This window comes from Lolium perenne, chromosome 4, assembly GCF_019359855.2.
Source record: "Lolium perenne isolate Kyuss_39 chromosome 4, Kyuss_2.0, whole genome shotgun sequence".
In the NCBI taxonomy this organism is placed as follows: domain Eukaryota; kingdom Viridiplantae; phylum Streptophyta; class Magnoliopsida; order Poales; family Poaceae; genus Lolium; species Lolium perenne.
Genome location: NC_067247.2, coordinates 44,907,796 through 44,920,319, shown reverse-complemented (window position 1 = coordinate 44,920,319; position 12,524 = coordinate 44,907,796).

Sequence of the window (12,524 nt, the reverse complement as noted above, 5' to 3'; positions counted from 1 at the left end):
TGCACAAGAGATTGATATTTGTGCCATCACACCAGGCTCAGGCGTCACCCCGGAGTGTACGATTGACCAAACATTCAAATAATCGGAATTATTAGATACCAAAGCAAAAGGAATGGCAAGGTAGCATGCACAAGAGATTGATATTTGGACATAACATCATCATACCTAACATCGTAGCTTCATACAATTTAATATAGAATTCAAACAACACGAAGCAACGAAGATAGAGTTGATAAAAGTTCTAACTATCGGTGTCCGAGCCGGATTCGCCGGTGTGGGGGTAGTGCACACGGCAGGCGGTGTCGTCGAACACCTTGACGATCATCTCGCCGTCCCCCTCGTACAGAAGGTGAGCCGGCAGCCGGGCTCGAGGTGGAGGTCACGGGCGAACTTGTCCCACCCCGTGTGCGGTACATCTTGCCCTGCCCGTCGAACAGGACCTCCACGGACCAGCGGCGAAGTTGCAGCCTGCCTCCCGTAGCTGCAAGTGCGCCGGCTCGACGCCGTCGACGAACTCGGCGAACTTGTCCGGTAGCCTCTTGATGCCGAGTGGGTCGTCGTCGATGCGGAGGAGGAACTCGAAGCAGCGTTCCTCATCCGAAGACGAGGAGGATGCAGGTGACGGTGACCGTGGGGCCCTTGCTGCTCCACCGCGGCGGCCCCTTCCCCGGCCCGGGGCGCCAGACCGCGGCCTCGACCGCCTCGCCGGCCACCGGGACCGGCCATCCTACATTTACATTTTTGAACCATATTACGATCCATTCCACTAACAAAATTGGGCATGACCTATGCTAATTTATGTACATATGAGTGCCCCATTTTCGCCGAAACGGAAATGAATCAACATTTCGGCGATAATGGGCAACTCTGTCGATCCCTGCACAAGAATATGTCACCATATACACCAGCTCAGCACCATGGCACATGCACAATTGTTCCTCATATACACCAGCTGAGCACCATGGCACATGCACAAGAATATGACACCATATACACCAAGAAGCATCAACAGCAAGTAGCAAAGAAGCAGCAACAACAACTAGTAGCGGCTAGTAGCAGCAGCGACTAGCAAAGAATATGCATCAACGACAGCGTGCAAGCTAGCAGCAGCTAGTAGCAAGAAGCTAGCAAAGCATGCATCAACGACTAGCAAAGACAACTAGCTAGCAGCATGCATCAACAACAAGCTACACGTCTGCAAGTGCGGCGGCGGTCCTCTCAGGCGCGTCGGCGGTCGAGGGCGGCGCGGCGTGCTTCTCCGTACTGCTGCTCCAAGGTGCGCGTGGAGGTCGGGCGGCGCGGCGTGGAACAACTAGTCTTGTAAACATCAAAATGAACATTGTGAGCATCAATATAGTGCCATGCTTCTTCTTCATTACTAATTCTTTTGCAGTTAAATCAGCAGTAGTATGTTGTAAGGGAAAACCATAGACTTCCCAAAATAGCAGCAGCAACAAGCAAGCACATAGGAGCAAAGCAACAAGCAAGCACATAGCACGGTGGATGAACCTAAGCTGCCGAGGAGCAACTAGGTAGCGACGGCGGTGGATGAACCTAAGCTATCGCCACCTAAACCTAAATTTCCTAAACCTAAATTTGCTACTGCCACCTAAACCTAAATTTGCTACTGCCACCTAAACTAAATGAAACTGCTAACAAGTTAGTTTAGATTTGGCCTATTTCACTCTAAAAGGGTAGCTCTTTATTTTTTTTATGAAGGAAATGCTCACTGGTCGGTGCACATAGCCATTTATCTATATGTTTTTCCTTCAAATTAAGCCAATGCACCTAGCAGCACCTAACAGCACCTAACAGCCTAATATGAATTTCAGTTCAGCACCTAACAACACCTAACACCTAACAAAGAAGAAAGACCTAACAAGAAGATCAAGCAAAGAAAGACCACCAAGCAAAGACCACCAAGCAGCAAGCAAGAAGCAGGAGTAGCACCGGCTCGAGGGGGAGCACCGAGCAGCAGCGAGAGGAGGGAGGGGAGGAGCACGGCGGCTACTTGGGAAGGATGCGCAACAGCGAGCGGAGAGAGGCCCCGACGGAGAGAGGCGTCGGTGAATTGGGGCGAAGAGGAAGCTAACAGTATTGGTACCTAGCAACTAACAACCTAGCAACTAGCAAGTAGCAAGCACATAGCAACTAGCAGTAGCAAGCTAGCAAACACATATGCAGCAAGAACATCAAGCTTTCATCCGATAAGCTAAAAAAACTAACCGCTACTGAGAAGAGAGATCCAAGGGAAACAAACAAAATGTTCATGGTACTGTGGAGTTCAAACAGAGAAGCTTTCTTTTTTTTCACCTTTAGGGAAACAGAGATATGAAAAATAATAGCACATGTAAGTTGTTTAACTTAAATAGCAGATGAGAATCGAGGGGGGAGGCGACCGCCGGCGGGGAGGTGAATCGAGGGGGACGTACCTGCGCGGTGGGATCTGGTGCAGGGCGCAGGCGTCGCCGGTGGAGAGGAAGAAGGGGAGGGGTGGTAGCGCAAGGCGTCGCCGGCGGAGAGGAAGAAGAGGGACGGCGGCGTCGCTCAGGGGAAGAAGAGGGACGGTGGCGTTGCTCGGGTCGAGGAAGATCAGGTCGGTGCTCAAGTTCCAGAAGTAGCAGCAACATACACACCTAGCAGCATTAAAATCAGCATTAAAAAGGAATCAAATAAATGGAAACTTTACATAGGAAAATGACACTACGGACTATGGCCGAGAATCAGATAGCATCAAGCAATGTTCGGTATGCCAATTTTCCCTTTTTTCACACAATGTTCGGTATGCCAATGTTCAGCAAGCAATGTTCAGGCAAGCACTTAAAATAGTTTTCACGAGTTATTAGTTTGTAAGATGCAATTACAACAGTGAAACAAAAGAATAAATTACGATTTCAGGACATGTTCGGTTAGAAAGAATGACAACAAGTGGAATAACAATGATGAGGCAGATGATTGTAAAAATTATTGTCATTTGCAATCCACGCTAGCTGTAAATTGGTGATTCAGATTTACAGGTTGTGACAAAGTAACTTCATATTCCAGACAACAATCCACAAAGTAATAATGTATCTGAAGGATGAAAACAAGCAAAGTTGAGGAACAAATATTTCTACACAAGCACGGTTGACACGGAATCAATTATCCAGCAACACCAAATTCATTCATTCATCCATCCATCGATCCATATGCAACAATTTCCGCTACGAGACTACATTCACGCATCCAAATCGAAAGCCTAGCAGCTCTAGCCTAGCGGTTCTAGGGTTAGGGTTGGGTCATGGCAGGGAGGCGGCCGTGGGGAAGGGGTGAAGGAGGGAAGGGGAGGCCCCGAAAAAGAAGACGGCGGGCGGAGGGAGGCGTAGGGAGGAGGGAGGAGGTACACTGTCGCCGCCGGGAGGGGAGCCTCTCCGTCGCCCGATGATCGCGGTCGGGAGGGCGGGGGCGTAGCCGGCGGGCGTCGCTCTGCGCGTGGCGGGCGTCGCTCTGCGCGTGGCGGGCGTCGCCGGGGTCCGAGGTGAATCGAGGGAGGGGCGGCCGCCGGTGGTCGCCGGTGGGAGGTGGCGTCGGAGAGGGCGTCGCCGGTGGGAGGTGAATCGAGAGCGAGTGGGGAGAATGGGGAGAACCAAGGGACGGCCGGGGATTTTTGTCTAAGTCACAGACCCCCTTAGCAATGGCGCACTTCCTGGGGTGCGCCACTATGAGTCTTAGCAATGGCGCACTTCCTGGGGTGCGCCACTACCAGTATAGGTTTGGGTCAAAACGCAAACAGAGACTGTGGTTTGACAAATCGATTAGTACCGCACTGCTCTGTCCCTTGGTTGGTTTGTTAAACCTGGCCGGCCAGGTTCGAACCACGGCGGCCCCATTTTTTTCACTTTTTCATTAAATTGATTTAACACTATAGTACATAGCATAATACACCAAAATAAAAGGCATAAATAATTATTATTATGTAGAATATTTAAAATACTATAGAATCTAGAAAATATCCAAAAATATAAATTATATGTCTATTTTGATCGGTACAATGTGTAGATTAACAATATGACATCCATTATTCATACAAGAAAATGATACATAATTGATCTAAAAAAAATGATACATAATTATCTTTTCACAATCTTCTTGCCCTTCTTTCTCGCGGTTGAATAATTTAGCCCCGGAACTCCTAGACTTCTTCTCTTGAATGGACGGCCTTTAGGTAGGGTGGTCCTGCTTCTTCTTGTTGTGTATGGTTCTTCATCATCGTCATCGTCATCTTCCATCTTCGGATCGCCGTCTTGGTCAAAGTCTAGCTCGTTGGCGGCTCCATCCATTCCGATGATGCTCCTTTTGCCTCTCCTCACGACAACACGGCTGGGCTTTTGCGGGTCGGTAATGAAGAAGCATTGGTCCACTTGGGAAGCTAGTACCCATGGCTCATATTTCGCGGTGACCTTTGCGCCCGCTGTCTTGGATTTGGCTTCGGGTATAACCATGGTGGTGAAATGCCGGTCTTCTTTTATGACGTTCTTGGCCCACCTGACACGGAACATCGGCACATTCTCTCCGGCGTAGCTCAGCTCCCAGATCTCCTCGATCTTTCCGTAGTATCTCTGCTTGACGTCACCGGTGTAGGACTCCATCGTTACCCGGAGTTACTGATAATCGCTCTTCATGTCCTTTTCCTCGGTGTAGAATGTGTAGCCGTTGATATCGTACGCCTGAAATGTCATCGAGGTTGTGTTCGGCGCCTGTGACAAGGCGAATATGAGTTTTTCTTCCGCAGAAGAATCCTCGTCTATAGGGTACGTCGGCATCTTGTCCTTGAACCACCGCGTGAAGGTTGAGTTGTGCTCTTTGATTATATCTCCGTCTGTCCTCTGTTGGCCCCGATCACCGTACGTCTTTGCGATGAAGGTTTTGTGCTCTACCACCCAAGGATCGACCACGTCTATGTGTTGTAGCGCGACTAGGTTTGCTCTTTCAAAGTCGGCGATTCGACCCTTGAAGTCGACATGCATTTCGCGCGGCTACCGTCGCGGTGACCCCATCCAGCGAGCTTCCCGAGATGCCTGTTTACGGGCAGGCCAACGGGGTTCTCGATTTCTAGATAACTCGTGCGAAGGAGATGCACTCTTCGGTCGAAAGCCCTTGGCTATGCTTCCGTACGGACGTGACCTGTTGCGAACGTACCCTTTGATGACACCATTCATCCTTTCGAACGGCATCATGCTGTGCAGGAACATCGGCCCAGCTTGGATGATATCCTCCACGATATGTACCGGCGAGATGCACCATAACGTCGAAGAAAGCGGGCGGGAAGTACATCTCAAGCTCGCACGTATCACCACGATCTCTTCCTGTAGCCTTCTAAGTTGCCTCACGCCAACAGACTTCCGAGAGATGACGTCGAAAAAGTTGCATAGGCCAAAAGCGTTTCACGGACGTGCGCGTCCATGATCCCACGGATTGCAACCGGAAGTATCTGCGTCATTAGCACGTGATGATCGTGAGACTTCATCCCGTGAACCTCGCTTCGCTTTGTCTAGGTACTCGCTTATCTTCCCCGCGTAACCGTAGGGAAGTTTTACTCCTAGGAGACAGTCGAAAAACTGCTCGATCTCCTTCGACTTAGAGTGAAGCACGCGGGGGCAGTAATATTCAATCTTTTTGGCATTTTTGCCCTTGCGATGACTTTGCGTGTCCTCCGCCTCATCATCGTCATCGTCATCATCATCATCATTAGGGCGTCCCGCGTGAAGCTCCTCCCCGATCCCAATTGATTGCAAGTCGTACCTTGCTTTCGGCCCATCTTTGGTCTTCTCCGGCATGTTGAGGAGGGTACCAAGCGAGACTCTCGCACACGTTCTTCGTGATGTGCATGACATCAAGGCTGTGAGGCACACGGAGGATCTTCCGGATGCGGCAAGTCCCGGAAAACAGACCTCGTCTTCCATACCTTAAGCAGCGGCTGCGGCGCCTTTCGCTTCTTTCCGTGGTGGGCACTCTTTCCAATTTTTCAATAGCTCGTCTATTTGCTCGCCGCTTCTCGTACGTGGCCGTCTTCGGGGTTCGTCTTGACCATCGAAACAGATCCTTGCGTTTCCTCCATGCGTCGTCCTCGCGAAGCCACCTTCGATGTCCCATGAACACCGTTTCGAGGACCCGGGATCTCTATCTAGCTGGCGGTACGTTGTGTCGTCCATGCACTGACGCATGCATTGAATCCGTGGACCACCTGCCCCGCGACATATCCGTAACCGAGAAAGTCGTGCACCGTCGTGAGCGGTGCGGCTCTCATAGGGAAATATTCTTCCGCGGCGGCGTCCCACGTATTGGCGGGCGTGTCCCATAGCGTGGCTAGCTCCTCTTTCGAAGCCCCATATACTGATTGATGTCGTTCCCTGGTTGTTTCGGCCCTTCAATTAGCATACTCATTTGAATGTACTTCCTCTTCATGCACAACCAGGGGGAGGTTGTACATCCACACAAACACGGGCCAGGTGCTATGCGTGCTGCTACGGCTGCCAAACGGATTGACTCCATCGGTGCTCGCGCCTCAGCCTTATGTTCCTAGGATCGTCCCCAAATTACGGGTACTCGAGGTTCAACGCATTCCACCGGCTAGCATCCGAAGGGTGTCTCAACATCCTGTCCTTTTCCTTTTTGTCCGGATCATCTGCGTCATCTTCTACCTTCCTCATCTCCGCGTGCCGCGCATTAGCTTTGCTTGCTTAGGATCCGCGAAATACCGCTGCAGACGAGGAGTGATCGGAAAGTACCACACCACCTTCCGAGGAGCTTTCTTCCCCTTCTTGTACCGACCGACGCCGCACACCGGACATATGGTACAAGCCGCGTGCTCGTTCGATAAATGATGCAATCGTTCAAGCACACATGATATTTCACATGCGGTAAATCCAGAGGACACACGATTTTCTTGGCCTCCTCGATACTAGTCGGACACGTGTTACCTTTGGGAAGACGTTCCTGCGAAATGACATGTTGTCGTTGAAGGATTTGTCGGTCATTTTGTGCTTTACCTTCATCTCCGGTGCCATGAGCGTTACTTTCAGGCGGGTATCCTCCGGCACTGCATCCTTCATACAATGGAGTAACCGCGTCTACCTCCAGTTGATCCATCTTGGCTTTCTCTCGGGCGGCGGCTCTTGCGTTACTCGTGCGCTTGAGAAGCAGCTCTTGAAGATAAGGGTCCTGCACCCAGTCCATCGACGATGGTCCATCGTCTTCATCTTCATGATCGTCATGATGACCTCCATCTTGATCTTCCTCATCATCGAGTCCAGGATCTCCCACATTGTGATCATGATCATCTCCGGGATCTTCTACATCCCGATCATGCCGAGATCTTCTACATCCCGATCACCTCCTTCCTTATTTCTTGTTGAAATCCCATGGACAAATTCATAATCATCTTCGTCGCCTTCCCACCGATAGCCATCCATGAAACCACGCATGAGAAGGTGGTCCCGCACCATATCGGCTTTAGGGTCCATAAGGCTCGTCAGCTTGCATCTTCGACACGGACATCTTATCTCCTTTTGGTTATTTCTAATCATCTCGGCTGTCGCGGCTTTCAAAAACCTAGCCACAACGCCTTCGCTCATCATGCGGACCATGGTCGCTGCGGGTATAGAGAAAATGGATATCTTAGCATACCAAAAGAAAATTTTGGCATGACCTTCCCTAAAAATAGGACATATGTATATGCGAGTATGCCCACTATTCGCCGAAACGGAAATGAATCAACGTTTCGGCAAAATATTGGCAACTCCATCGCATTTCAAATCCCTGCAAACAAACACATGCAACACATGTGTGGATCGGAGGCTTTGCATATACAACACATGTGGAGGCGGCTTCGCATACAACAACACACATGCACGTGATCGCGACAAGCTTTTCGCGCATGCGCACAACACATGAGCTTCGCATAACATATGTGCACACACACGTGTGTGTGCAAGACGATCGGAACCGGTCACACACAAAGCATAAAACCAACAAAGTTACCGATACGGCGAGACCTAGAGTGTTGGATGAGGTAAAAAGTTGAGATTGAGTAGGTATTGAGCTAAGAAAGCTTCACCATTACTTACCTATGAAGAAAATTAAGTTTACCAACTTAATTTTGGTGAATGAAGAGGTGAAAATGAGGTGGGAAGGAGGGGCAACACGACCAGATCCAGATTTGGTGGGAGGTGGTGGTGCAAGAGTGTTTGGGGAAAGTGGGTGGCACATGTGAGTGAGGGTGAAAAGCAGGGAAATGGTCCCAGGTTAGCAGTGGCGCACCACATAGCCGTGCGCCACTGCTAGGGTAACATAGCAATGGCGCACTTCTAGGTGGTGCGCCACTGCTACGCCTCTCATCTCTAAAGGGGCTACGCCAGCCCCTAGCGATGGCGCACCTAATTACATGCGCCATAGGTAACCTATGTAGCAGTGGCGCACCACAGCAGTGCGCCATTGCTAAGCCTATCATCTCTAAACGGTCTCTGGACACCTCCTAGCAGTGGCGCACCTCTACAACGTGCGCCATAGGTAAGGAATGTAGCAGTGGCGTACCCCATAGACGTGCGCCACTACTAGGTTGGGGGAGGATCTGGCCTCCTGTCACCACTTACTTATGGCGCACCAGAATCAAGGTGCGCCACTACTACTTTTGTAACAGTGGCCCACCGTTTTGTGGTGCGCCACTGCTAAGTAGTAGTGGCGCACGGCAGGCATGGTGCGCCACTGATGGCAGTCTTACGGCTAGGCCTTTTCCTAGTAGTGTGGGTGTGGCCAACTTGGGAATTAGCCGACTAGAGAGTGTTGGCGAAGGCGTACATAGCGCTCCAGAGACTCACACCTTGAGCAGTAGCCAACACCGGCAGGATCACCACCTTCGAGAGCATTGGGACACCCCTCGCAGCCAAAGCAGCGCCTTCAAGAAGGAAAGCGACGTGGCAGCGCCGCCGCTGCCCGGTCTGACAGTCAGACCTAGGGTTTCCCCCAGCGTCGAGGGGAAGAACAACCAGGCCCAAGAACACGCCTCCAAGGAGGAGAATGGCGCCCGCAGGCGTCATCGTGGTCAGCATCGGACGCACCGAGCAGGGTTTTCACCCGGGCCAAACACCGCCCCCAGCGACACGGAGACGAGCCAGAAACTGCCGGCCTGGACCACTACCGTGGGAAGCATCTGCTAGCCGACGGAGGAGAACGAAGCCCACCAAAACCACCGCAGCAGCCACCCAGCACGAACCAGGAACGAGAACGAGATGGTCTGATCCGGGGAGTTAGGTCGCTGCTGCCACCGGAGGAACTCCGGCCACCACCACCGCCGGAGGAGGACCGACCTGGGGCCGGCCCTCCACAGATGCAGAGCCGAGCCAGCGCGACCAGAGGGCATGGCTCGCACGAGCCCATCTAGGCCCGCTCGAGCCCATCCGGCCCTGCGCGCATACTGCCGCCGCCGGCGCACCGAGCCGCCTCGCCACGGCCTCGCCAGCCCTCTTCTGCTCCGCATCGCCGGCCACACCGCCTCCGGTCCCCGGCAGGGAGGCCTTCCTCCAAGCCGCCGCACTAGGAGCCGAGAGGGACTAGGTCCCCGCCGCCCCCTTCACTGGCGTCGCACGGCTTTGCCCGGCGGCCGCCTTGGGGGGCGACGAGGAGAGGAGGAGGGGAGGAGGGGTGGCGGCGGCTGGGAGTTAGGGTTCGCCCCCCGGGTCGCCCGGAGGAGGCGACGCGAGGGACGCGAAGCAAGGTCGCCGATGTGGAACATCAACAAACACGAAGTGAAAACACAGGCAAAGGAAACATGAGAAGAATTTACCAAAATTTATCTAACATGAAAAACAACTAAACGGTAGTCAAAGTGCAAGACGTTGTAAAATGTACTCGGTAGTATGCAGCAATAATCCACCCGAATTTTGGTTGGTTGATTCCGAACCATTTTTGCCGACCCCTAACTAGCTAGGGTGTAGTTGTTGTTTCATGGATTTGTTTCATATTCTGAAGAAACCACGGATAATTGGTCAGACGGATACACAACTCTATTTAATGGCATCAATATGTTTTGTATTATAAGACATTTTGGCAAACTAATTTAGTTTGTCAATACGTCTTATACTACCAAGCGGAGGGAGTACTAGCTGCCCTTGAGCCATGTGAAGAGGGAGGCGACCAATATTGCATTCCTTGTGTAAAACCTCTAAAAGAACCACCATATTAGTGAATAAGAAACATGTGGCATTCCACTCTCTTTGTTACACTTTTCTTTTTATTAGCAAGAAGAATTAGTGGTAAGAACTCTGAAAACAACAATAATGTATGTTAGTTATAACGGAAAAGCGGCTCTTGAAGTACACTCTTTGTGATCTTAAGAGGGTATTCAGTTGCGAGTAATGCTAAGGAAGTGGGGAGTGATAGTATATCATGTTTGCAGGTGTACCTAGTGGGAGAAAACAAAGTCAAGTTAGACTTGTAGCCACATATGTTTGTTTAGAAGAGCAAGTATAATAAGGATGAGTCAGCAGGCTATAAGCCTTAAAAACCATTAAAATCTGATGTAGAAGAGAGAGAAGAGGGGAGCGAGCGCTTCAGCTGTCGCCCGGCGCTAGCACATCGAACGAGGAAAAGCACCTTGCATGCAGCCTAGGTCCAGTAGTATGCATGCGTTGAGAATTAATTTTTAATTAGAGCCCACCTAGCAGCCAATCTAACAGCTAGCCTATCATATGGGTGGGCTTTATGTTGACTCTATGTGATATAGCATTGCTCTACAGCCGGCAATCCGTCTCTTATTAAACATGCTCTAAAAGAAGCACTTTTGGCGAAGTTTAGTTATTTGGCATAATTTTCTCTTTATTACAAAATCTCCAACAAAAAACATAGTTCAAAACAACAACTTTGTGGAATAACAGGCCATGCATCGCCAAAGGAATCCGCTAGCATCAAAGAATGTGCCCATAAATACATATATTTATATTTTAGTTTACTTTATTTAGACATAAATCAAAAATTTCGTCTATATATATTCATACAAAAGTGAGCTCCATGGGTGGCATCTTTAGAACACAAGGTTCAAATACAAAAATAGAAAATATGGTCTATATTTGACAACCATTTTTTTCATTCAAGAAATATAAGTAATGAGAGATGTGAGGTGCACATGAAACATATAGAAAGCATGGAAATCTTTGGTTGATATGCAAACAAAAGTCAAGTATGTTTACGATTACGTGTATGTGCATGAATATTTTACATAACTTCATGATCAAACAAAAAAAGCACATGATCACTTGAATTGGTCATATTATAACTAAGGGAAATAGTTGGCTACCATGGGGCATAGCTATGCATATCCATCCAACCATTAGATCTTCTATAGGGAGCACAAGAGGAGCACACGGTGTTAGACCATTCTCCATATACGACGTGCACCCCCGTTAAATAACCAGCACTTCCATCCATACCGTAACATGGTTGCACATTTAGTTTGTTTTTGTAGTTTTAGTGTCTGACGGCATAGCTGGCATGCTCAACCATTGCAACTTCCTACCTCTTTTTGATACCAAAACAACAACTAAACCATGGTCACGCGTTGTACTATATGGACAACATGTGAAAATCATCCAACGTACATATACTCTATTCAAATTTTAAATCCATTTAGTGTACCAGAAGGAAACCACCATAGCCGAGAAATTGTCGTTTTGGTATTTTTTATTGTTCACGGCCCGCAACGGTTCTATACACCAACATCGTTTGGAGACAATAAATCAGTACGTCTGCTCGCCGTCAATTTTCATTTTCATCTGAGATAGAACACCTCGGCTTCGTCTACACCAGCTTCCAGGAGCGCGCCACGGCCGTCTCACACGGCAACACCGCGCACCTCGCCAGGGCGCGCAGAGACAACGTATTGACGCGCGTCTATGGAACCATCGCCGCCAACGAGAAGCGCCACGAGACAGCCTACGCCCGCATCGTGGAGCAGCAGTTGCGGCTTGACCCGGACGGCGCCATCTATGACTTCTTCATGCCGCCGGCAGACTAGAAGGAGCAGCTTCATCCTCGACTCCGCCCTCGCCACCTCCCCCTCCCTCGGCTACCCTCCTCAGGCCGCATGTACGTATTCACCAGCTTGTTTCGTCCCGTCCCATTCAACATATAGCACATACGTGTTTGTAGTTTGTACTGACCAGTCATGGCGTTTGCAGTTGGTTGGGGCTGCTTCGGGATGGGTTTCGGGTGGAAGGCGCGCGGAGGACCCGGAGCCGGGGCGGTGCCGGCGGACAGACGGCAAGAAGTGGCGATGCTCCAAGGAGGCGTACCCTGACTCCAAGTACTGCGAGGAGCACATGCAAGCCTCCCGTTTTCATAATCGTTTTCTTCTGCTCACATATATTACTTTGCAAAACAAACTATTCTTACAGTTTGCATTTTAGAATGTTGTGAGCACATGTTTATCACATGTACATGTTTCCATTCTAGATTTTTCAATTTATTTAAGTGGTTACCATTAAAAAAATCAT